Here is a 25333-nt window from a genome sequence, read left to right on the forward strand (position 1 = left end):
TTGTGGGAGGAAGGAAGGAATGGGGAATGACTTCCAGATCTTCCAAGCTAGGTTTATTTGGTTCACATGGCTTCTGATTTGTGTCGTTGGAACTCCTCAGTTTGGTATGTAGATGTTTATTGGCTTGTTGGAGATGATTTGTAAAGCAAAATGCGCTTGATGACAAAAAGCTAAGTTGTGACCTTGGGTCCGAGTTGCCCCTTCGCTTTGGTTACTTTTAAATCTTGTTTCCTGCAGATCCTGTATTGCAGGGGTGGTGGTCTTTCAGATATTGCTGAACTACAACTCCCACAATCCCTGGCCTTTGGCTGTGCTGGTTCCGTCTGATAGGAGCTGTAGTTCATCAACATCTGGAGGGCCACAGTTTAACCACCCCATGTATATTGGAGCTAGAGATCTTCAATTTATTTCAGCCTTGTATTTACTTGTGTGATCCAAGCACTGTTCTACGATCACGGCAAGTTGAGGGTAGAGAGGTCAAGTTGTGGGAGGTATAAATGATAGCGCTGGTCTAATGCAATGTCTATGAGACTGAGTTAGGAGCCGGGTGGTCTTACGGGTTTGCTGTAAGAATTGCTGAGATACCGTGAAGCTCTGTTGAGTGTTCAAAGCCCTAGGTTGGCAGAGGCTGCTTTACACAGTGCGTAAGTAATGTTGCCACGAGATGGTGTGATTTGCCATGGGTTTAGGTGACTTTAAAAGAGGATTGGGCAGCTGCAGGAAGGAAGTTGTAGTCTATCAATGGCTTTTATTCCCAATGGCAATATGGGAAACTCCATGTTCAGAGGCAGTTTCTGGGGGTGGGGAAGCAGCAGGTAAAAGCACTCCTTGATACTCAGCTTGTGAGCTTCCAGAAGTGGTGTCTGAGTGGATGCCATTGGAAATTAAAAGCTGCTCCAAATGGATTTTCTGGTTTCATATAGCAGGGCTGCTCAAATTTTTTTGAAAAAAGCACATTAATATTTCTATCCAGCCCTCCCTCCAAGGAGTTCAGGTGTTGCACACCTCACTATCTCATGAGGTAGGTTGGGCAGAGTTTGTGACTGACCCCACAGTTACCTGGCAAACTTCATGACCACATGAGGATTTGAAGTCTGATCTACTCTACCCCCTACTTTCTCAACCTTGGGTCCCCAGTGGTTCTTGGACTACTGCTCCCATCATCCCTGTTGGCTAGGAATGATGGGAGTTGTAGTCCAGCAGCATCTAGGGACCCAAGGTTGAGGCAGGCTGCTCTAGCCATTAATACGCCAAACTAGCCTTTCATTTTTTCGGTTGTGGTTCTCAAGATACGCACCTGGCACAGACTTCGTGCTGTTGACATGAATACTGCATTAGGTACGTGGGGACGCAGTTACCTTGCTGGGTCCCCCCTGGAGTTGCTTCACCCAGTATCATGTCTCCCAACAGCAACCAAAGGGATGGTCCTGAGAAGTTCAATAGCAGGACATGGTGGTGGTTTATTTCCACCATACGGTGATGCAGGTCCATTTTGAGCTGCTACTGGCTAATAGGAATCACTGCCTTGTACTGTTCTAGAGAACCTCGGATATTTCGACCCTTGAATTCACATGCCTGAGCTTGAGGTACCCATATGTGCATGTGCTTCCTCCTGCTTTTGTGTGAATCAGCCTTGAAAAGCCTCGGCAGGGTTGCATGGCTGAAAAACAATCTCCTCTGGGTGAAAGAATGAGGGACGGCTAAGGGAGCTGGGCATGTTTAGCCTGGAGAAGAGGAGGTTAAGGGGTGATATGAGAGCCATGTTCAAATATATAAAAGGATGTCACATAGAGGAGGGAGAAAGGTTGTTTTCTGCTGCTCCAGAGAAGCGGACACGGAGCAATGGTTCCAAACTAGAAGAAAGAAGATTCCACCTAAACATTAGGAAGAACTTCCTGACAATAAGAGCTGTTTGACAGTGGAATTTGCTGCCAAGGAGTGTGGTGGAGTCTCCTTCTTTGGAGGTCTTTAAGCAGAGGCTTGACAACCATATGTCAGGAGTGCTCTGATGGTGTTTCCTGCTTGGCAGGGGGTTGGACTCAATGGCCCTTGTGGTCTCTTCCAACTCTATGATTCTATGATTCTATGAAAGAAGTGTTTTACAGTAGATGAGAGAGGAAGCTCTTCTGAAGCATCTTTGGAAATGTACAGTGCGGTAGACTTTATTACATTCCCTTCTCCCAGGACAAGAGCGAGCTCAGTTGGCACAAGCTTCTGCTTGTATATGAATAAGCAGCAATTATGATGAAGCAAGCTTGCTTCAGACTTCAAACACCAGGGAGTTAATTTGCTGTAGCCTGATTGAAAACACAAATAAAACATTTGTAAGTGGCTTGCCTTGGGATAGAGAAAATCCAGCCGGCGTGCGGGGTTCTTTTCTAAACATGCAGATGTTCAGTCATAGTTTCCTTCTGCTGCAGGTATTTGACTACGCAGAATTAATGTGTGTCAGCTATCTTCAGAAGCAGCCTCTTTTGTTATTGGTTCATACATTTAGCTGTGCTAGTTATCTGTGGCTGGTGCACACCCAACTGGACAGCACTGCCATTTGCTAACATCCTGTCTTTATGTTGCTGCATGAGCCACCCTGACAATATTTACCGTATATTGAAGGGAGGCACAGAAGTGTGTAAAACAAAGAAGGGATATGCATGGTAACTGGTGTGCCTCTCCCAGCCTGGTAGTGTGATGCAGTCATGCGCATGCAGGCCCATTCTGCACGAACTTTCTCCACTTTCTGAGGGGAATGACTTGCACATAATTGGGTTCATGCTGCTTTCACTTCCGGCATCTCCTGGACTTTCACCAGCTTCTGGCTGGCAGGGTAACCAGGCAGACCTGGCTACTTAGCCAAGCAGGGAGGGAATGTCAAAGACCCAAGAAAGTGGTGGCCAAACTCAGGAAGGCTGAAGCACTGGACTTTCCCCCCAAGCAAATCTTAATCCGTAAGAGAGCTCTAGGGCCAAGTGGTCTTAAGCACCTATCCAGCAGGATTCACAAGTACTGTCATGCTCTCCCTTTTGCCATGCAACCTCCTTTGGGGGGTTGTGGACTCTCCTGCCTTGGAGATTTTAAAGCAGAGGTTGGATGGCTACATGTCATGGATGCTTCAACTGAGATTCCTGCACTGCAGGGGGCTGGACTAGAGCAGGCTTCCTCAACTTCGGCCCTCCAGATGTTTTGAGACTACAATTCCCACCATCCCTGACCACTGGACCTGCTAGCTAGGGATCATGGGAGTTGTAGGCCCAAAACATCTGGAGGGCCGAGGTTGAGGAAGTCTGGACTAGAGGACCTTTGGGATCCCTTCCAGCGCTACAATTCTATGATACTTTGCTCATCTTGCTAAGGGGATGCTGGTGCAAGGAGGTGGACAAGCAAGCAAAAGACAGGTCTCTTATGAGCTCTTCTGCTGGATCTTGCCTGGCAGCCTTCCGGCCTGCTGTAGCCTTGCCATACGAAACTTTAATTTTACCACAGCAGATGGCTTTGAGGTTAGTCCTGTGGGCTCACATGTGAAAATGGATTTTGCACCCCCTGAGGTATCTATGAAACTTGTTCAAAAACCATCCTGTGAACTGCGGTTGGATTCCTGGATGTGCCCACTTTGCAGTAATTTTTACAAACCGGTTAGCAATTGACCTGTTCTGATGATATGCAATCAGGGGCATGGGAAGCTGGCAGTCATGCAAGGCCTTTGAGAGATTTTGCAGTATAGTGGTGTGCTTCACAAAGCCACTTCGGGGCTGCAAATAAATAGTGTCTACTTTTTAACATTTCTCTGATCTGCTGAAGGGAGGATAAAGCAACAAGTATTTCTTCTTTGGGGTCACAAGCCTGCCAGACTCTTCCTTGCACTGGTAAAACCCCTTTTTACTTTTCATTTGCAAAGGACAGAATATATGACATCTGCTCCCTTGTTCTGGAGCAACTCATTCACTACAACAGGTGATGGTCAATTGCCCTTCTTGTATCCTTTAATTCACTGGTTCAAAAGCTCTGCTGCTTTGCTAAATTAATTTTGCAATTAAATGGGCTATTCCTAATCCAGTTTGGTGAGATGCAGACCCATCTCAACACTAATAATGTGCTCACTTTGCTGGGATGTTCAATCAGAGAAGCTTTGTAGCTTAATGGTATTAAAAAAAGCTCTGAGATGGAAGTGGAAAGTTTTTATTAGTCTTACAAAGTGGAGCACAGAAGGAGTCCCATCTACTCTGTCATGCTGAGAGAGATTGGAAAGGATACAAGTTTGTTAGTGGATAGTTCTAAAAGCTTTTAACAGCTGTAAAACAGCCGAATATATAATAGCGTCTTATTATCGTGATGTGAGAGGCTGTCCAAACAGCTCTCAAGCCCTCCTCCTCCCTGCCTGTTTTCTTAATGGCTTTGCACATATCTTATTTAAAGATCAGCAGTTTTCTATGTAAATAGGACACAGGCACTGCTACCTCTTCTCATTTGTGTTTTGGAACTGTGACTCAAGTGTCATGCTTCTAATTCACATCTCCATTCTGTGAAGGGAGTCAATAGTCTGTGTCGCTGGGGCAGATTGCAAGTGGTTAGCACTGCTGCCTGATCTCTGTGATGTTGCAGGGCCATCAGTGGAGGTTTCCAGAGGTTCATACTGCAGCTTCCTTTTGAGCCGGTGGAGTTCCATCTTGCCTTAGCTTTTAAAGCTGTGCACCCTGGCTGAGCACCTTAGGAAGTAGCTCTAGACTGAGTTAGCCATAGTCAAGCTGCCGGCCTGATTCCAAGCCACCATCCCCTGCCCCACCTAATGATTGCATGCTCTTTGTTGGCATGGCTCAGAGAGCAAACATTTACAAGCTTAGGTTGAACATTTCATGCTAGGCTTGTGGTTGGCTTAACCTACCCCAGCCCTATTCTAGCTTTCTCTCTGGAGCAGTAACGAAGTTGGCCCAGTTATGGGTGAATTATTACATGAGTGCATCTGTGGCTTCTAGAAGCTGTCAGCATGTGACACTGGCCACACCTGGGAAACAGCTTTGACTGGATGGCTAAACCAGGTGAGGGTAGCCGATGGATATCAAAATCTTGGTGAGACTGCTAGGGAGTTTCCTTGCATTCAGAGACAGGCTTTGGTGGATTGAGCAGATTAGACTAATAGTAGGTCCAATGGTCAAGAAGGCAGTTTCTGTTGCCACATGAGTTGCTTTCCTTTCCTATGGTCTTGTCATCTGGGCAGCCCAGGAACTCCAGACACACTGCCCAGGCTTACACACTGAAGATATAACTTCAGTGCTGCTAACACAGCTGTTTGACTTCACCCCTGGAGGCATACTCCATTGTCTCTCAAGCTAGACAGATACCAACAACAACTTATCCAGGGTGTTTGCTCAGTGACAAACTTAAGTGCCCTGTCAACATTAGTGTGGTGTGAGATTTCATTTGAACAATGTTTGCCTGCAAATGAGGTGCTGTTGGGCTAACTCCTCTTTTGGGGGACTTGTCTCCTTAACTGTTGGGAAAACATTTCAAGATAAGACTGGTTTGGGGGAAATCCTATGAACATAGTTAGCTAGGCAGAAGACACCTCCAGGCAGAATGTTGGGAAGAACTGGACCCAGAGTGGTCCTTGTTACTCACTGGCACATCCTGGCAGTTGTAATTATCTATCTATCATCTGTGTATCTATCTATCTATCTATCTATCTATCTATCTATCTATCATCATCCATCTATCTACCATCTATCTATCTAATCTACATTTTCCACAATTTTTATATACATACATCAAACATTATCCATTGCAAGTCACTTCTCTTAGGACTTCCCAGTCCATCTCCCCATGGCATTCTATTCAAACCTTATTCTGTTGCGTATCCTGTAAATAATTATCCTGATATATTGTAGTCATTTGAAGATACTGATGTATTAAAATAAACAACAATTTGAGCTGGTGAGCCTTGAGCCATTTTGGAAATTCTGCCTTGGTCACCCAGTAATTTTGCCATGAATCCTTTCAGAATGTATTTAGGATGAATTTGATTTTTCCATAGTTTTATTTATGTGCCAATGCCAAAGATTCTCAGGCCAGATTTCACATTCACTCCGCACTGTGGGTTGACCTGTTCATGTCTGTCATGTTTCTAGTTTGCTGTTAATTATATTTTCCAGTGCCCTTTTGGAGAAAAGGGTTGAAGAGGTTGGGTATGCAAGGCCATGTCCCGCTACTGCTGGTGCAGCAATCTGGCTCATCCGATTACTCTCCCATCCATTGCCTTTACTCTTCCCCATCCGTTCGCCACCCACTGTAATCTAATGAAAGATTATAGGAGGAGAAGCATCCCAGCTATATAGCTTCTTGACTGATATGTTGTTGTTGTTGTTGTTTAGTCATTTAGTTGTGTCCGACTCTTCGTGGCCCCCTGGACCAGAGCACGCCAGGCACTGCTGTCTTCCACTGCCTCCCACAGTTTGGTCAGACTCATGTTTGTAGCTTCGAGAACACTGTCCCACCATCTCGTCCTCTGTCGTCCCCTTCTCCTTGTGCCCTCCATCTTTCCCAACATCAGGGTCTTTTCCAGGGAGTCTTCTCTTCTCATGAGGTGGCCAAAGTCTTGGAGCCTCAGCTTCAGGATCTGTCCTTCCTGTGAGCACTCAGGGCTGATTTCCTTCAGGATGGAGAGGTTTGATCTTCTTGCAGTCCATGGGACTCTCAAGAGTCTCCTCCAGCACCAGAATTCAAAAGCATCCATTCTTCGGTGATCAGCCTTCTTCATGGTCCAGCTCTCACTTCCATTGACTGATATGAGGTGGGGAATATAGTGTAGTGAGGAGGCTGAAATTCTATATAAGGTGGTTTTACCGTAACTTCCTAGGTACTTCATTTGGACAGTGATCAAGGGCTTCAGAGGCTGTGGTGTTGCTGGCTTCTGCTGGCAGCTGACCATTAAGGAGGTTTACCAAAGTATTACAAACCACTGTGAAATACACTGCTCTGCAGGGGGAGATAGCCTTTAATCCAGTGAATGTCTCCATTTATGCCTCTGTTTTCCTTTGTGGTAGTTGGGTGGGGCAGACAGAGCTCTTTTTTAGGGTGCTGGTGGGTTCTCCAGAAAAGTTTGAATTGGGGAAGAAATTAGGGTGATTTGCATAGGGCGAAATTCTACAATATTTCCCCATAAATTACAGTGATCTAACTGAGCATGTTCGTTTAACTTGTATTGGGTAAACAAGCTAAAAATGTTGAAATTGCTAAGCTTCCTTAATATTGCGTTTGCAGTTGACACCCATTTGTTGCTACTAATGGACTTATGAAATGGAAAAAACTCCACAGAAAATAAAGCAGAAAAAACCCTCCCTTTTCGACTCACTAAACTCACAGGAAGATAACTATTTAGCCAGAGATGGACAATTCCTGGCAAAAATCCTACTTGTACTGTGAGCTCCATACTGGGCACTTCTTGTCCCCCCCCCTTTTGAGGAGGGTGTGTGTGTGTGTGTGTTTTGGTTATGTGTAATTAGCTTTTCTACCCACATTTTTAATTATACACTCAAGCTCTTGGTCATGGCTTGGCTACCCTACCTTCACAGAGTTGTACAATATCATTTGTTTGCTTTGGTATGTTTAATGATCAACCTAGGATTATAATAAACAAGCCTGGTTTGTATTCATATCCCCTCTGTTTATGTACTTGGAGCTATCACATTACTGTGTTATCAACATATTTAAAATATAATTATATTGCAAGGTGGGGACAGGTGACTGAATGTAACAAAAGCTTGGCAGAAAGCCTTTGCCAATCCTAAACCTGTATTCAAGAACAGAACCAAATGCACCCCTTTTTCCTTTTCTGGCTTTAAACTACGAAAAGAATCCTTAATTGAGAATAATAACATCTTAGAAAATTTACCAGTCATTGTCCTTTGTTCCATTTCCTGCTTCAGAATTACAGTGGTGCCTCGCAAGACGAAAAGAATCCGTTCCGCGATTCTCTTCGTCTAGCGGTTTTTTCGTCTTGCGAAGCAAGCCCATTGACGGCTTAGCGGATTAGCGCTATTAGCGGTTTAGTGGCTTTTAGCGGCTAATCAGCTTAGCGGATAAGCAGATAAGCGGCTTAGCGGCTTAGAAAAAGGGGGGGGGAGGGAAAAAAAGTCGGAAAAACTCTCAAGACATTTCGTCTTGCGAAGCAAGCCCATAGGGAAATTCGTTTTGCGAAGCGCCTCCAAAACGGAAAACCCTTTTGTCTAGCGGGTTTTTCGTCTTGCAAGGCATTTGTCTTGCGGGGCACCACTGTATTTTCCTTCACTCTCTCACCCCCCCCCATCCCCTGCCCCCTATGATTGGGTTAGGGCTTCCCAGCTAGCTGGGAAACATTCAGTGAATATGATGGTGCAATGTTATGTAGTCAATCCATTTTGCTGCATCAGTGAGGCCAAATAAAGCCCTTACTGAGTGAGAGCAAGGCTTTCTCAGAAGGCATGGTGTTTTATCCTCTTTTGAATCGGGTGCCAAAAGGTACGCCAGGATCTTATTTTTGGTGTTTGTTTTGAAAAGTGGTGAAATGCCTAATCACAAAACATTGCCTTCATTCCAGAGGGCATTACAGTGGTACCTTGGTTCTCAAACTTAGTCCGTTCCGGAAGTCCGTTCCAAAACCAAAGCGTTCCAAAATCAAGGCGCGCTTTCCCATAGAAAGTAATTCAAAATGGATCAATCCATTCCAGACTTTTAAAAGCAACCCCTAAAACAGCAATTTAACATGAATTTTACTAACGAGACCATTGATCCATAAAATGAAAGCAATAAACAATGTACTGCAGTCACACAATCAATGAATCAATCAATCAATCAATCAATCAATCATTCATTCAGTAAACTGGGTTCCACACAGTCACAAAAACAAAAGAGCCGCAAAAACAAAAACACAAAATAAATAGCAAAAACAGACAGACCTCAGCATAACACTCAAAACGTAAGTGTGGCACTCAAATCGGAAGAGTAACACTCAAAACGGAGCACGTTCGGCTTCCAAAAAAAGTTTGCAAACCGGAACACTTGCTTCCGGGTTTTCAGTGTTTGAGTACCAAGGCATTTGAGAACCAAGGTACCACTGTAGTTTGCTCCCAGTGACGTTGGCACATAACCAGCATTGTCTAAATGTTCGTGACCCTCTCTTTTTCTATCTTAAAATTCACAGTATTCCTATTTCTCCCTTTGGAATTCTGTTCTGTTTCTTGCATTCAGAAGTGCATTCCTTCTCTCATTCAAACCCCACTGACAAATTTATTCTTATTTGTGTTCTAATCTACCTGCTTCACCGATTTCTCCAGTGAAATAAGTGATCTTAACATTTAGAACCTCCTCAGGGACATTCAGGCAAACATGACTTTCTTATAATAGATAAAGTACTGACAATATGGCTGTTAACATAGGAGACGGGTAGCGGGATATGATACGATTGTTTGTACGTTACATTGCTTACCTGCCCTTTATCTAAAGATCCCAGCACGGGTTATAGCAATAAAATACGTATACAGTAATAAAACAAGAAAAGTGTAAACAACAAGGAAAGAACAATTCCAGATATAAAAACAATGCAAACATTTAAGAACTATTCCATATATAAAAGAAGTTAAAAGTACCGTATTTTTTGCTCTATAAGACTCACTTTTTTCCCTCCTAAAAAGTAAGGGGAAATGTGTGTGCGTCTTATGGGGCGAATGCAGGCTGCACAGCTATCCCAGAAGCCAGAACAGCAAGAGGGATTGCTGCTTTCACTGCGCAGCGGTCCCTCTTGCTGTTCTGGCTTCTGAGATTCAGAATATTTTTTCCTTGTTTTCCTCCTCCAAAAACTAGGTGCGTCTTGTGGTCTGGTGCGTCTTATAGAGCGAAAAATACGGTAATTCCAGTATAGTTGTGGGTCTGAGATAGAAAGGGCTCTTTCCAGTGTAATTCTGCTTCTCGTGTCTCCTGCCTTTGCCTCTGTGCCATTGTGTTGGGGACAGGGCACTGCTTGTTCTTCTGTACAGGAACCAAGGAAGGATGCCATAGCTGTGCTTTCTACGGAGGCGCAAGGTGCCCTGTCTGTCTACCTGCCTGTTTGCTTGCCTGCCACTCTTCACCCTTGGGTCCCGAGGCGAGTTGCATCTTTAAAATGCAGTATTAAAAACAGTTTGAAACAACTTTTCAACCCTAACCCTGTGGAACGCCCTCCCACCAGATGTCAAAGAGAAAAACAACTACAGTGGTACCTCAGGTTAAGTACTTAATTCGTTCCGGAGGTCCGTTCTTAAACTGAAACTCTTCTTAATCTGAAGCACCATTTTAGCTAATGGGGCCTCCTGCTGCCGCCGCCGCACCACCAGAGCACAATTTCTGTTCTCATCCTGAAGCAAAGTTCTTAACCTGAAGCACCATTTCTGGGTTAGTGGAGTCTGTAACCTGAAGCGTATGTAACCTGAGGTACCACTGTACCAAACTTTTAGAAGACATCTGAAGGCAGCCCTTTTTAGGGAAGCTTTTAATGTTTGGTGGACTATTGTATTTTAATATTTTGTTGGAAGCCGCCCAGAGTGGCTGGGGAAACCCAGCCAGATGGGCGGGGTATAAATATTTTATTATTATTATTATTATTATTATTATTATTACTACTACTACTACTACTACTACTGCTACTATAATAAAGATAAGATGCGTCCTTCAAACATATGCCCCAAGTGTCAAAAGCCAGGGTAGACAGGTGTGTCTTCAACATTCTCTGAAAGTTATATAAGAAAGGTGCCAGACGTACTTCTGCCGGGAGGGAGGTCCTCGACTTAGGGGCTGCCACAGAGAAGGCCATGGACGTAGCCAGGATTTTTGTTGTGGGGGGTAGGCTTTTTGTTGGGAGGGGCAGGCCTTTTGTTAGGGGTGGCAGAACTTCAGTTTGCTTTTTATTGACTTGGGGTGGTAGCTGCCCCTCCCTGCCCTCCCTTGGCTATGCCCATGGAGAAGGCCCACTCCTCAGCTGCCAGCCCCCCCCTGCCACCTCTGAGGGCAGAGGAGCTACCAAGAGGGCCCCCTTTTGACTGATCTCGGCACCTGAACATGAAAGCACCGGGCAAACCCTTGACTATTTAAACCTCAGTTTGCAGGTGCTAGCAGCTTTTTGTGTGAAGAGGATCTCTTCTTACCACCAGTGTGGGGGGGAAACTACTGCTTATATCCAGCCTTATCTGTTCTTCATTTCCATTTATACATTCGCAGCTGTTTGTTCTTAATCCCATTTCTGTGGTAGTAAACTCCTTCCCTTTTAGGAGTGAGAAGTTGCTGGTGCTGTGCTCTGAGCAGTAGCGAAGCCATCAGAAAGAGAGAAGGGCCTCTCCAAAAGTGATTGTATATGGATTGTCAAATTTATAATAGAAATACAGAGTATTCTAGTTTTATTCTTCATTCAAAAGATCTTAGAATGAGCTGTTGCTTCATTCTGAGGAGATGGAAAGGTAAATAGTTTGAGGCATATTACTTGAGCTCGATTAGAGGAAAGGAAATTACTTCCTTTTCTAATTAGGGCTGGAGGGGGGGGGGACCCTCAAAATGAACTGAGTCGCCATAAAAGTGCATTTTAGACTTCTTTGCATAACCCATCAGATACAACTAGAATGATTAAATTAAAACTGGTAATGTGCAGTACCAATCACTCTTTAGAATCTTAGCAAATTATAATAATCTTTCATTTTATTGCTGGCTGTATTAAAAAACCCCCACAAAAGTACTATTTCCCATCAAAAGTTATGAATTTTGGCAGAGGAAGTGACAGCGACATCTGCTTAAGGCTGTTGGGGTTTCTGTTATAAACTATCAAATCTTAATAGTGGAGAGAGCGTGAAAAATTCCTCTTTGGAGTGGTTGACCGTATCTGTAACGCAGAATGCAGCTGTTTAGAACTGGAGCAGGTTGAATTTCAACAGGGAGCCTGTCGAGGCTGGAGTTTAGCATTGCTCCCCTTGCCCCCAGTGCCTGTTTCTGGGGAATTTCAAGAGAGCAGGAATGATTTCATGGTCTTTGTAGCCTGTGGATGTTGAAGTGTTTCTTGTTTAGCATATGGGGGACAGTATTGAATAAATTATTCTGTGCAATGCTGTCATGCATATCCCATGGGTTATTTTGTTCAGGTGTCAACTGCCTTTGTTGGTTAAACTATTATTTTAAATAAATGATTCTGTTCTGATTCCCTTAATAAGAGAGTTGGTTCCATGGAATCTGGTTTCAGATGCCAAAGACTTGTTGGACGAACCATGGACTCTCGAGCTCACGGGTGGTTTACAAGAAGAGAATGTTTGTGGCTTAATGCATGGGGCAAAATACAACGCTGAACCAATTACTGCTGTTAGTAGTAATTAACTTGCAGCAGGTTGAAGTTCAGTTTCTGTCAGTCGCACTTTATTACGTGCATGGAAGGAGCATTAAGATGCATCTTAAAACCGGTTAAATCCTCCCACAGTCGATCATCTCTGCTGAATCACTCAAAGGCAGATGACTCTGGAAGCAACAGCTTGTGATGACATTAAGGAAGCAAAAGACCTTGGCATCCATTAATGTGGTCTAGTGGTGGTATAAAGAAGAAGAAGAAAATCTGCAAGTAACGAAAACATCTTTTGGCAAATGCGTAGGCCTTGGGAAGGGAAGAGAAATTCAAGCACAATAGGTGGATCGCCTTCAAGAACCATTTGTGGGTGTTAATTATCTTTGAATTGCAGTTGCTCTTATAATAAGATGTCACCAGGCCAAAGAGGAGAAGAGATTTTCCCCATTCTGCAATGCCTATTACTGGTTTTAAACTAAATGGGTTGTTCCAACACTTGCAGAAAAGAAAAACAACCTTGATTTTTCTAGGTGGGAAGTGGAGGAAGGGAAGGCTCCAAACAGTTCCGTTCCAAGATTTCTTCTTGCCTCTGCAGCACATGCATCCTCTGGGATCATTATTTGTTCTTTACAAGGGTTGTTGTGTGTGTGTGTTTTTTTAGTTTTCTAGTAGAAATTTATATTAATAAGCCAAAAGCCCTTTGTCAATGCATTTTGGAGCACAGGAGAGAGGACTTGTATAATGAATTTTTAGGGCACTGCCAGACTGTCAATGTTTCAGGAGGGATTCAAGCACATAATGGAAATTTAGCTTTGCACAATTGAACTGGGCTAAAGAACTCTGCCGCCCTATGCCAAGGAACGCCTTTGAGTTCGGGGGGGGGGGGAGGAGAAGAGTCAGAGCGGGAACAGTCAGAAGGAGACAGAGAGGAAGTGATGGAAGGGGAAGAGGTAGAGAGCCAGGAGGCGGGAAGGCTCTCTGATGCTGAAGCAGAGCCCCAGCACCGCACAGGGAGCTCAGGAACAGACGGAGAGCCTGTGCCTTCAGGACAGGAAAGGAGAAGGTCAAAGGGCAGGGATCAGAGACGTCCCATGAAGCTTCCCCGTCTTTTCTGTTGGAAGAGAAGCAGGAGAAGACCACTCCCCGAATCTGAACCGGACGATTAGGATGCATGATTGTACTGTGTTGCTTGTACATATGTAAAATAAAGAACTGTAAATATCTCTCTGAGTGAGCAGAGGGTGCTTATTGCGAAGAGCATACACAAACCATCACATCAACAAATCTATTTTATTTTTTTAATGTTAGGAAAGTGATGGAGGAATGTGCTGAAAAGTGAGTGGTGAAGACTGATTAATGGGAAGACGTATAAACACCCAGCAAACAAATTAGGATGAATCTTCCTTGTTGCATAACTGCCCTGCAAGAAAATCAGAATAAATACTCAATAAACAGGTCATCTGGAGGAGTCCTAAGAGGGGAAACCTTTGTGCTCTGAATCTAAAATAATCCATGGAGCAATTCAAGATGTGGGATTGGTACAGTGCTGGCTGCAAATGACTTCCATGTGGCTGGGGCTCCTTGCGGCTACAGTTGTTTTGCAAACTTTGAGCCTTGTGACTTTGTCTTTTGCATGGAATGCCTCCGGACTACTGTAACTTGCAGCATCTCTTGTAAAAAGGGTGTCACTGATAAAAGGGTGTTCCATACGTGTTGCCGTTTACTGATGTAGCAATAACTGTGTGGAGCCACACTCACATGGCAGTGTGTTTTCTTGGCTGCCACCATGCTAATGTCACATTTGCATTGAGGTCAAATAAAGCAAGCTCTGATAATTTGATCAGCAGAAAGGATTTGAATAAATATTGTGGGCTGCAGCTAACGTGCAATTTTTTATCCATGCACTTAATAAAATTAGCATATCAAGTTTCATAAATGTGGCAGATGGCTGAATGCCAGTTGGACATACTTCATTTCTCTTACAGGATTTTTATTCTGAAATTGCTACTGCCCAAAGCAAAATATTTTGATAACTCTTGATAATTGGACAGAAATCGTGAGCCGTCCTCTCCCCTTCAGAGGATTCAGGGAGCAAATTTTGGGAGTGTGCAGGGAGAGAAAGGGGGAAGTCCCATTGTGCAGGCAGAACTCAGCTCACACGGTGTTGGACACAATCCGCAGTGAATTGGACCTGCTTTTTATTATTTTGTGGTTCAGTTGTTAACGTTTTTGTATCTCCTAACACAAAGTGCCTGTAGGCAACTTAAAGTAATAATTAAAAATACAACAGTACGTGATTTTTAAATACATTGATTAACCTCAGTGACAAAATTCCAGTTTGAACCAAACACTAAAGAAAAACAAAATCCCCACTGAGAATATTAAAATTACTATCTGAGAAAGGTGGCACTGCAAAACAGGAAAACTGCTGCTACAACATATTGTTGTTGTTGTTGTTTAGTCGTTTAGTCGTGTCCGCCTCTTCGTGACCCCCTGGACCAGAGCACGCCAGGCACTCCTGTCTTCCACTGCCTCCCGCAGTTTGGTCAAACTCATGCTGGTAGCTTTGAGAACACTGTCCCACCATCTTGTCCTCTGTCGTCCCCTTCTCCTTGTGCCTTCCATCTTTCCCAACATCAGGGTCTTTTCCAGCGAGTTTTCTCTTCTCATGAGGTGGCCAAAGTCTTGGAGCCTCAGGTTCAGGATCGGTCCTTCCAGTGAGCACTCAGGGCTGATTTCCTTAAGAATGGAGAGATTTGATCTTCTTGCAGTCCATGGGACTCTCAAGAGTCTCCTCCAACACCATAATTCAAAAGCATCCATTCTTCGGCGATCAGCCTTCTTTATGGTCCAGCTCTCCCTTCCATACACCATTACTGGGAAAACCATAGCTTTAACTATATGGCCTTTGTTGGCAAGGTGATGTCTCTGCTTTTTAAGATGCTGTCTAGGTTTGTCATTGCTTTCCTCCCAAGAAGCAGCTACAACATATAGAACTATGAAAACACTAAAAATGAAAAGAAAAGAAAGAACTGGTCTGTGAGTGGAAGGAAGAAGTCTTCACCTGCCTCTAACTTTCATCTTTTGCATACACAGCAGACAGATAGTGACTGTTCAGACAGCCACTCTTGTCTGTTTTAGCACTAGTTCGAGACTCCACGTCAAAAGGAAAGAGAGTCAGCCCATAGCTAGGTGTTTTTGCAGAATCTGCAGCAGAAAGGTTGACCCTGCTTCAGCCCCTCATGATTCAAATGCAATGCAACAGCAGCACGTGCAGGAATCCCTGCATTTCCTTCTTGGAAATTCTGCATCTGGGGAAATCCTAGCTGTGCAAAACAAGAGTCTTCCTGACAAACTGCTTTTTTTTTTATAAAAAAAATGCTGTTGCATGTTTGAACTTATCCCTACATTCATTCAGGTGGTAACTTAACAGAAGAAGTTGAGATCTATTCTACATACTTCTCAGAAGCTGTTCTGGTATTTGGGCCATTGGCCAGCATTTGTCCTCCACTGGTCTAAAAGTACGTAATTGCCTTAATTGCTTTTGAAAGCAAATCTGATCAAAGCAGGGTTCTAGAAGGCAATGAGGAGAGAAAGGGGATTGTGCCTTTCTGTAGCTCTGGCAAATATACAGTGGTGCCTCAGGTTAAGTACTTAATTCGTTCCGGAGGTCCGTACTTAACCTGAATCTGTTCTTAACCTGAAGCACCACTTTAGCCAATGGGGCCTCCCACTGCTGCTGTGCCGCTGGAGCACAATTTCTGTTCTCATCCTGAAGCAAAGTTCTTAACCTGAAGCACTATTTCTGGGTTAGCAGAGTCTGTAACCTGAAGCGTATGTAACCTGAGGTACCACTGTAGTGTCTTTGAGTGGGGTGCTGGTGGAAAAGCTCACATCAACCTTACTGCCCCATGGGGAATGAACTGGAAGCCAGATGGGTACAGCACTGGTGCTGAATCAGAGCTTTTTGCGACTTGTTTTCAATATGTATTCCATAACACCTTTTGCTAGGAAGAGGCAGAAACAAACTGCCCAGATTCAATCGTTGGCGTCTCCAGGTAGGGCAGGGAGAACAATATTGTAGACAATATTAAGCTAGATGGCACTTTTCTGAAGTGTCCCCTCTCCTTAGAAGTAGTACAACCTCTGCATGTAGTTTAGTGGTTGGTTTTTGGTTTGGTTTTGCATGTGGAGGTACAGGGACTTTGGGGGGACAAGTCCTGATGTCCCCCAGGATTGGTTGAAGCACCATCTATGCCTGGATTGCAGGAACTGGGAACACTTTTGATCCGTGCAATGAGTGCCATCTGGAAATTAAGTATTTTCGTTTGTGACATGGTTAATCTGGAATTCGAGTCCAAGGTTGTTGAGCTAATTGGAAGACTTGCTTTTTTCCTCTCCAGAATTCAGTAATTGATGCTGAGGCCTTCCACTGGAGACTTAAGCTGACAGCTGCCCATTGACGATAGATGCACCTGTTTGCAGAAGTTCTAAGATTCCTTTACTCGGCTTATGTGATTTACCGAAGAGTCTGATTTTAGTTTCCTCATGAATTATCTTCCACCTCTGGAAAGGTAGAGGTAAGTTGTGTTTCCCAGATTATTTCATACCTTACTCCTTAAATAAAATAAAATTTAAACCTGTTTAAATTGTTTAAACCTGTCAGATAAGTTTTGTACAGAAGCCTTTCTTAATGTGGAACTAATTGATGGAACTGCCCAAAGCAGGAATCCTTGTTTTTCATTGTTTGCTGCTTGTTCTGCGAATTTGTTTTCAGTGTATTATCAACACCGAGCCCTGTTATGTTGCACTTGATGTTACCAAACTCGCCTCTAATGCACGCAAGCACCAGTTTGGTGGATGTTGGAAACAGAATGGCTTCCTTGCCCCAACTGCAGTGCAGATTGCTAGCTGCCATTGGGCTTGAGAAGCAGAGGATAATTGCTTGATTGCAGGAATCATAGAACTGAAGGGTTGGAAGGGGTCAAGAGGGTCATCTCGTCCAACCCCCTGCAATGCAGGAATCCCAACCAAAGCATCCATGACAAATGGTCATCCATTCTGTGCTTAAAAACCTCCAAGGAAGGAGTGACCACCACCCTCCAAGGAAGTCCATTCCACTGTTGAACAGCTCATACTGTCAGAAAGTTTTTCCTTATGTTTCTTTGGACCTCTGGGTATAGGACGGTATAGAAATTAAATAAATAATAATAATAAATAGTAATCTTTTTTATTGTAACTTGAAGCCATTGGTTCGGGTCCAACTTTCCAGAGCTGGAGAAAACAAGTTGGCTCCATGGGACAGCCCTTTAGACGTTTCTCCTCTTATCCAGGCTAAGCATACCCAAGAGCTTTTGTTAAGATGTAGCCTGAGAATGGCCCTGATGGACAGTGAGCAGAGAAAAACCCACTTATTCTGTCCCATGATGACTGCTAATCTGCCATATCAACATCTGGCTTATTGGGGATAGGGAGTGGGGTGTATTTCCATCACTGCTTTCAACACTTATGATTTGTCGGCATCTGTCTGTCTTGAGAGACAATGGAACGCGCCTATGGAGTTGAAGTCAAACCTCTGTGTTAGCAGACCCGAAGTGACCTTCCCAGGTGCAAGCCTGGGCAGTGTGTACAGAGCTCCTGGGCTGCCAAAACGACAAGACCCCCCTCTTGACCTCGCTGATGTGGTCCAAAGGAAAGCAGAGCAAGACATTTGGCACCAGCTTGGCTGTAGGAGTTGCCGGAAGGAGGCGTACAAGGCGCCACCCAAGCGTCTTAGGGACCCCACTCCAGATTTGTGTAGGGCTTACTCCGTAGCCGTTTCTTCTCCTGAAGACATGCCAGAAGGCAGCAGAGGTTTAGGGCCAGAGTTTTCCTTCTCCCAGGTTGACGAGCCCCATCTGCCCCTCGCTTCCCGCACAGCATGTGCAGAAACCGCCTTCTTGATTGTTGGACCCACTCTTGTTCTCAACTTCTCAATCTGTTAGAAGCAGTCTTCACATGCAGCATCTTAACTTTGAGACCCATAAGCTACCCTCACCTGGTTTAGCCAGCCAGTCAAAGCTGTTTCCCAGGGTGTGGCTGCTGTCACGTACTGATATCTTCTAGAAGCCACAGGTGAGAGCTGAGTGCAGGATGGGGACCAAAGTTGGACAAGCTACTCTAGAAGGAATGCAATGTTTCCCCCACCAGAAGTACTGTCTCTCTCCCAACAACCCGCGCACCGCATGACCCTTACAATTATGAAACCCCCTCCAAAGCTACAACTTGTAAGTCACTAAATTGGCAGTGAATTTTCATTTTTTTAAAAAAAGATTTTTATTAAAATTTTAAAGGTTACATAAGTAATAAAAAAAAAAATTCACAACAGGAAAACACCCAATTAAACCAAAAAAGAAAGCAAAACATAAAAACAAGTCACCTCAAAGAAAAAAGATAAAAAATGGAAAACAGACAAGAAAGAAAAAAAGATGCCTAGAATAATAAAAAAAAGAACAAATCAAACCTTTACATAACTTTCTTTCTTTAGCTTATTTCCTTGACCTCCTCACACCTCCCCTCTTTGTATTCTGGTTCAGTTAGATATTTCAGCAAATCCTTCATCTTTGTTTTTATCCTAATAATTTATCTTAATATACTGTAATTTAACATTCTCTTCTTTCACCAAAGAAGGTGAAAATGGCAGTGAATTTTCAAAACAACTGTTTTGTTCCCATTGCATCTTCCACCTGACTGAACTTTGAATAATGTCGTTTTTTGAGGATGCAGTGCCTTCTCTTAGAAACCCCACAGAAACAAATGGAAACGGTTCTGCAGCTTCAGCAGTTTATCTTCTTAAACATACATGCCATTAATATGGTAACAGTCAGAGGTATTGCTAAACAGTAGACTATGGTGAGCCTCTGTTTAATATGCCCTCCCCACCCCTTTGTGTGTTAAGAGAGGGCAGTGAAAGTTTTTACTTTTGCTTTTGAACAAATTGCTGTTTCCTGTTGCGGTTGAAGTCTGAAAACTGGTTTATTCTAACTGTGGTTAGTTCACACAAACCAGGATCAAGCAACGGTTTCAGATCCTGGTTTAGCTAACCACAGTTAGTATTCAGGGAAGTGTAGTTTATTCTAACATAATGGAAACTGCACTTTCTTCAAAGCTGAGCACTGACGCTTTCATTCTCCTTCTTTCAGCTGCAGAGGTGGAGGAGAAAGTCGCTATGAGTATGTGAGGCTGTAGCTCACCATGTGGCTTATTTGAATGCTAAGCCAGACTGTCCTGTTTCTGTGACAAGTAATAGCAGACATCAGTCGAGTCAGCCTCTTTGCCACCTAAGCTCACTGTATTCCTATCTCTGAAGATGGTTTGCCACTTTTGGCAGAGTATGATTATATACTCTTCTCTAGTTCAGTGATAAAACTCATCAGAAATATACCACCACGGGAGGGCCGTGAATAGGAGTGGTGTCTCCTGCCTCTTCCCCTTCTTTTTTAAAATTTTTATTTTTCATTTGGTGGCTGGGAGCACTCAAAATGCTGTGCAGGTGAGGTCCTATCCATCTACCCTCTGAATTTGTCTGGTGGCGGTTAGGCAAATATGTGTTGTGGGTCTGTGCCCCACATCCATGCATTTTCTTCCCAAAGGCAAACGCCAGGCAGACATTTTAGGAATTAATTCTGGAATCTATTGATGCATTAGATTATGAAACCCACAGCAGGAGACTTGGAACCTCTTGGCATTTGTTCATATTTATTGTTTGCTGTTAATGAGTTCAGTTCATGTTTTTGTCTTACTTGACTTGTAAACTTACTTACTGCTTACTTTTTAAGAAAGGTGGGATAAAAAGCATTTAAAACAATAAACAATTTGGGAAAATAAATGTAATAAAAGGTTTCTAATGGTGGTCTTTTGTGTTAGTGCCACATGTTCACCAGATGTAGCTTAGTTCCTGTGTAATATGTAAATTATGTTGTTTAGATGTAAAGGAATTTCAGGCTTCTGTTATCATCACCCCAAGTTTTAGTACCTCAATAGTATAAATGTCGCAGGTGGCGCTGTGGGTTAAAGCCTCAGCGCCTAGGGCTTGCCGATCGAAAGGTCGGCGGTTCGAATCCCTGCGGCGGGGTGCGCTCCCGCTGCTCGGTCCCAGCGCCTGCCAACCTAGCAGTTTGAAAGCACCTCCGGGTGCAAGTAGATAAATAGGGACCGCTTACCAGCGGGAAGGTAAACGGCGTTTCCGTGTGCGGCTCTGGCTCGCCAGAGCAGCGATGTCACGCTGGCCACGTGACCCGGAAGTGTCTCCGGACAGCGCTGGCCCCTGGCCTCTTAAGTGAGATGGGCGCACAACCCCAGAGTCTGTCAAGACTGGCCCGTACGGGCAGGGGTACCTTTACCTTTACCTTTACTAGTATAAATGTCTTTGGCAAAAGGTTTGAGTTTACCCTCAACCCCCACTTCCTACCAGGATAGTACTACCTTGCTTGAAATGGGCTGGGATAGGTTTGGTTATAACTCTAGGGGTGTCCAACTGGTCAGCCGCGATTGACAGGTCGGCGTCCGGATGATCATGATCGATCGCAGGATCCTTATAGCTCACGTTGTTTACAATCATGTATCCGCCCCTCTCCCCTCTTGTTGTTTTCTGTGTCGCGTTTAGTGTGTGTTCCATTGTTGTCTGCACACTTATCAACTTATCAACAACTTTGGGAAGCCCCCCTCTAAAAAAAAAAAAAGCTTAACAGCTTTGCAAAGCCCTTCCCCCTAAAATGGATAGATCACTGCCAGTTCTCCCCCCCCCCCCGAGTAGATGTTGGGAGTTGGATGTCCCTGTGGGAATAAGTTGGCAAGATGATGAACACAGGGTTGCTGTACAATGTGACACCCCCATTGCGCACCCCCCTTTGTTAACTGGTAATGTCATTTGGCCAGTCTTCTGCTTTAATTTGTTGCAGGCATGGCCAAACTTGACCCTCCAGCTGTCTTGGGACTACTGTTCCCATTATCCCTGACCACTGGTCCTGTTAGCTAGGGATGATGGGAGTTGTAGTCCCAAAACAGCTGGAGGGCCAAGTTTGATCCATCTGCCAGAAAGCTACTTTCTGTTTTCCCCTCCCCTGTCATAGTGAAAAGGGGGCAGTTCATTTTATTTCACCTTGGATAAGGCAAGTATCAAACTGCAGCTTCATAGGAAAATGCTGCCAGATGCAGAAATGAAGCAAAACGCAAGGATAAAACTACCAAAGTGATTAATCATAGATACCATATCTCAGCTTCCCTTAGAAGAGACCCAAGCTAGCACGTATTAGCATTACTTAACCACCAGGTATTCCTGCCTGTTTTCTAGGTGCACCTGTAATAGGCTTGAAAACAGGTAGACGAAAGGTCAGATCCCAGGCAAGGGGCTTGGCAGGCTCAAAAGGCTCAGCCAGTCTGGATCAGGGGTGAGAAGCTCGGCAGAAACTCAGGAACCAGATGCAAGAAACAGAGGGCAAAGCAATCTGGTTTAATGGGGCCCATCATTGCTGGAAGGGCTTATTGCCCAGGCGAAGAACTGGAAGCAGATCCAGAAAGCTGAGGCGCTCCAGTTAAGACCAGGCACGCTCCTTGTGTGTTCTGCAGGCCACGGCCTGCCCTGAGGTACGTCAAGCCTGCAGGATTTGTCATCTTGTGGACAGTTTGTCCCGTTAATCCCAGGATCAATAGTGCTGTTGAGGGAATAACAGGAAGAGGCACGAGCAGAGTGTCTGTGCCAAGTAGTTGCATGCCAAGCTCAACTTGTTTGAGAGTGGCAGCCCTTTTGCTCAAGTCGGAGCTCATTTCCTAGAGGCAGGTGCACCTACTGTCTTCCACCCCCTCCACAACTGGGGAACAACATTATTAGCTCGCCCTGGCCTTGGTAATTTTTATTGCTTTGTATTTGGCCATTTCATTTTAAGGTCTAAACATTTCTATTGCAAACTTGGATCTGCATAATGAAAGGCAGTGTGCAAATCCAAATAAATTAAATTAAAATTAAAGCTGATCCTAGGCTTTGACATGCACTGTTCAGGCTTTCACGATTTGACTCAAGGGAGGAATGAGGGCACGGCAGTGTGGTTCAGGATCTGACCCCCGGCTGTGCAGTGTTGCATTTGCAGCAGACGCGGGTGGCGCGGTGGGTTAAACCACAGAGCCTAGGTCTTGCCGATCAGAAGGTCGGCGGTTCGAATCCCTGCGACCGGGTGAGCTCCCGTAGCTCGGTTCCTGCTCCTGCCAACCTAGCAGTTCGAAAGCACGTCAAAGTGCAAGTAGATAAATAGGTACCTCTCCGGCGGGAAGGTAAACGGCATTTCAGTGCACTGCACTGGTTCGCCAGAAGCGGCTTTGTCATGCTGGCCACATGACCTGGAAGATGTACGCTGGCTCCCTCGGCCAATAAAGTGAGATGAGTGCCGCAACCCCCGAGTCGGCCACGACTAGACCTAATGGTCAGGGGATCCCCCATATTACTCTACGCGGACGACATGGTGATACTGTCTTTAACCAAGCAGGGCTTAAACAACATTCTCAGAGGGCTCATGACATATTGTGATACCAACTCCCTCAAAATCAATTTCGCCAAAACCAAAATTCTTACTTTTGGCACGAAAACTCGGAAGCCATTCTGGAATTTTGAGGGCCACTCTATTGAATATTGTTCAGCATTCAAGTATTTGGGTATCACTTTTCAGTATGGGCTTAGCTGGTCAGCTCACCTAAATATGTCCATCCTGGCTGCCCGTAGAACCATCAAAGCTTTGGAGAAATTCTTCTATGCAAAAGGCGGCCAGTTGGTTCCACCAATCAGAAAAGCATTTATCAGCAAAGTCCTCCCGATGCTACTGTATGGGGTTGAAATCTGGGGGTGGAATTTAAAAACACTACAACGGCTCGAGATTCTACAAAACTCCTTTGCACGAAAGGTGCTGGGTCTCCCCAAGGGCTCGGTTGCTGCACAGTTAAGAACAGAACTGGGCCTCCCCTCCATTGTTGCGAGAGCCCACATTAGAATTATTAGTTTTTATTGTAAATTAATCAAAGCCCCAGGTTCCCTTTTAGCCAGGCAAGCCTTTTTAACTAGTTCTCATAGCAATAAATGGTCCAAGGCCATGGAGACTATTACTGCACGCTACTCCCTCCCAGATCTGGACACGCTGTCAGCTTGGGATCAACATAAAATCCGGGCCTGGATTCTTACTAGAGACGAGGCCATGGACCGGGCACAGTCCATCACAGCTCGCCTCTCCATGTGGCTCCCTAAAGTGAAAGTGGTAAGATCACTTGCCAACTACTTGATAGACCTGACGGAGCCCAATTTGAGAAGAGCGTTTACCATGGCCCGTTTCCATTCTATACCCACGGCCTTCCTGCAGGGGATTTACTTTAAGACCCCTATTACTCAGCATCTATGTCCATGCACAATGAATGAAGTAGAGGACTTCATACATTTCTTTTTCTACTGCCCTATTTATGAGCTAATAAGAACTAGGCTCCCCCTCTTGATCCCGTCCACCATCACATCTGAGGAAGACTGTTTGAAATCGCTTCTTGTGGACACAAATCCCCAAGTTACACGTGGGGTGGCAATCTTTATAGTGCAGGCCTTGAAACTCAGGGCTACTCTGACGGGGTAGTGTGTCCCAGACCTGGACCTGTCTTAATTCTTTTATTACCTTTTTAACCTAATGTCCCGAGCCTGTTTTGGGGCCATTATATGCTTTATATACATTCGCAGTAATATCGCTTTGAATTTTGTTTGGTTGTTTGTCTCTAGCATTTTTTTTTAATCCTGCTATGGCTGTATGCTAATGCAATAAAGGTTTGATTGATTGATTGGTCAGGGGATCCTTTACCCTTTTTATCCTGCAGAAAGAACTCTGTGTGCAGAGACCACAGGCCGTGGGGACAGAATCTGAGAGAGGCACAGAAACTTGGTCCCCCAAGTGATCACTCCATTTCCTTACATTCTGCGTCTTGTGTTTTTTGTGTGTGTGCTAAACACGGGAGCTGCACGCAGCTCACTCGCACTTAGCCATATGTTGGGTGTCTCAGATTGGAGAGAGGGGGTGCAAGGAAAAGGCACTTCGCTTCGTTGCCTACAAAGTGTGAACAGAATAAATTGCTGGGAGGTTTGTTTAGACAATATTAAGATGTTTAGTAAGGTAGCTAACGAGATGCTTTCTTCTTGGAACAGTCCTCAGCTCAGTGGTGAGCATAATTCGGTTAGCTTTGAAAAGAGTCTCCCCTTTCCCTGCATGTTCGTGTTAACATTTACAAGAACCAGAGGTGACTGCTTGGCTTCGTTCACAGTAAATACTGAAAAGTCTTCAAGGTTGGGTGGAGAAACAACTCCAGGCTTTTAAGCAATCTGACAGAGAGACCTAACACATTAACAAACCTTTCAGTCTTCAGTGAATGAGAACTGAGTGAAAGAAATTTGATTTCAATTATAAATGTGGGCATTGTGTCTTGTGCTCATGAAATTATGCAGATCTTTATTTAATGTGCACTGAGAGATTTTTAAATATATGTATATAAGAATCTGGAAGCTTATTGTAGCGAAGGTCTTGCAGTGACTGAGATCATGCATTTTGAAATTTCAATTATATGAGCAATATGTAACGCTAAAGGTCTGCTTAAAAAACAACAACTTGGTTAGCACATCAATATCTTCTTTTATAAGCAGGTTGACCACACTGTTGTAAACTCAATATATTATTTTATCTAGAAACTTGTTAACATTCTTATTGAAAGTAACTAATCCCACACTTTCCAAACGAGGGGCTATCTTAAAACCAGCAGCATCAGACAAAAGTGCTGCGGCACCTGGAAAGCCAACTAATTAAGGGGTGGACAGCAACCGGGTGTCATCAGAGACTGGTTGCAATCAGTGAAGGAGGTTGCCCATGAAAGCACATGCAACAGGAAGCTAATTGCGCAAAGGGCGCCTGCTTTAAGGCAGCCCCTGTGATCCTACCTGAGTGGGGGCTGAATGCTCTGTGCAACAAACTCTTC

General features: G+C 44.4%; 1 protein-coding gene across 3 annotated transcripts in view; it reads left to right on the forward strand.

Moving 5' to 3' along the window:
* The window catches only part of NCOA1 (nuclear receptor coactivator 1), a 300977-nt gene that overhangs the window by 64654 nt on the left and 210990 nt on the right, over nucleotides 1–25333 (forward strand). For all 3 annotated transcript variants that reach the window (XM_079968417.1, XM_079968416.1, XM_079968413.1), the window contains exon 2: nucleotides 16717–16893. The gene's annotated coding sequence lies outside the window, so the exon portion shown is untranslated. The remainder of the gene's footprint in view (nucleotides 1–16716; nucleotides 16894–25333) is intronic.

The sequence above is a fragment of the Podarcis cretensis genome, assembly GCF_951804945.1.
Source record: "Podarcis cretensis genome assembly, chromosome: 3".
NCBI lineage: Eukaryota > Metazoa > Chordata > Lepidosauria > Squamata > Lacertidae > Podarcis > Podarcis cretensis.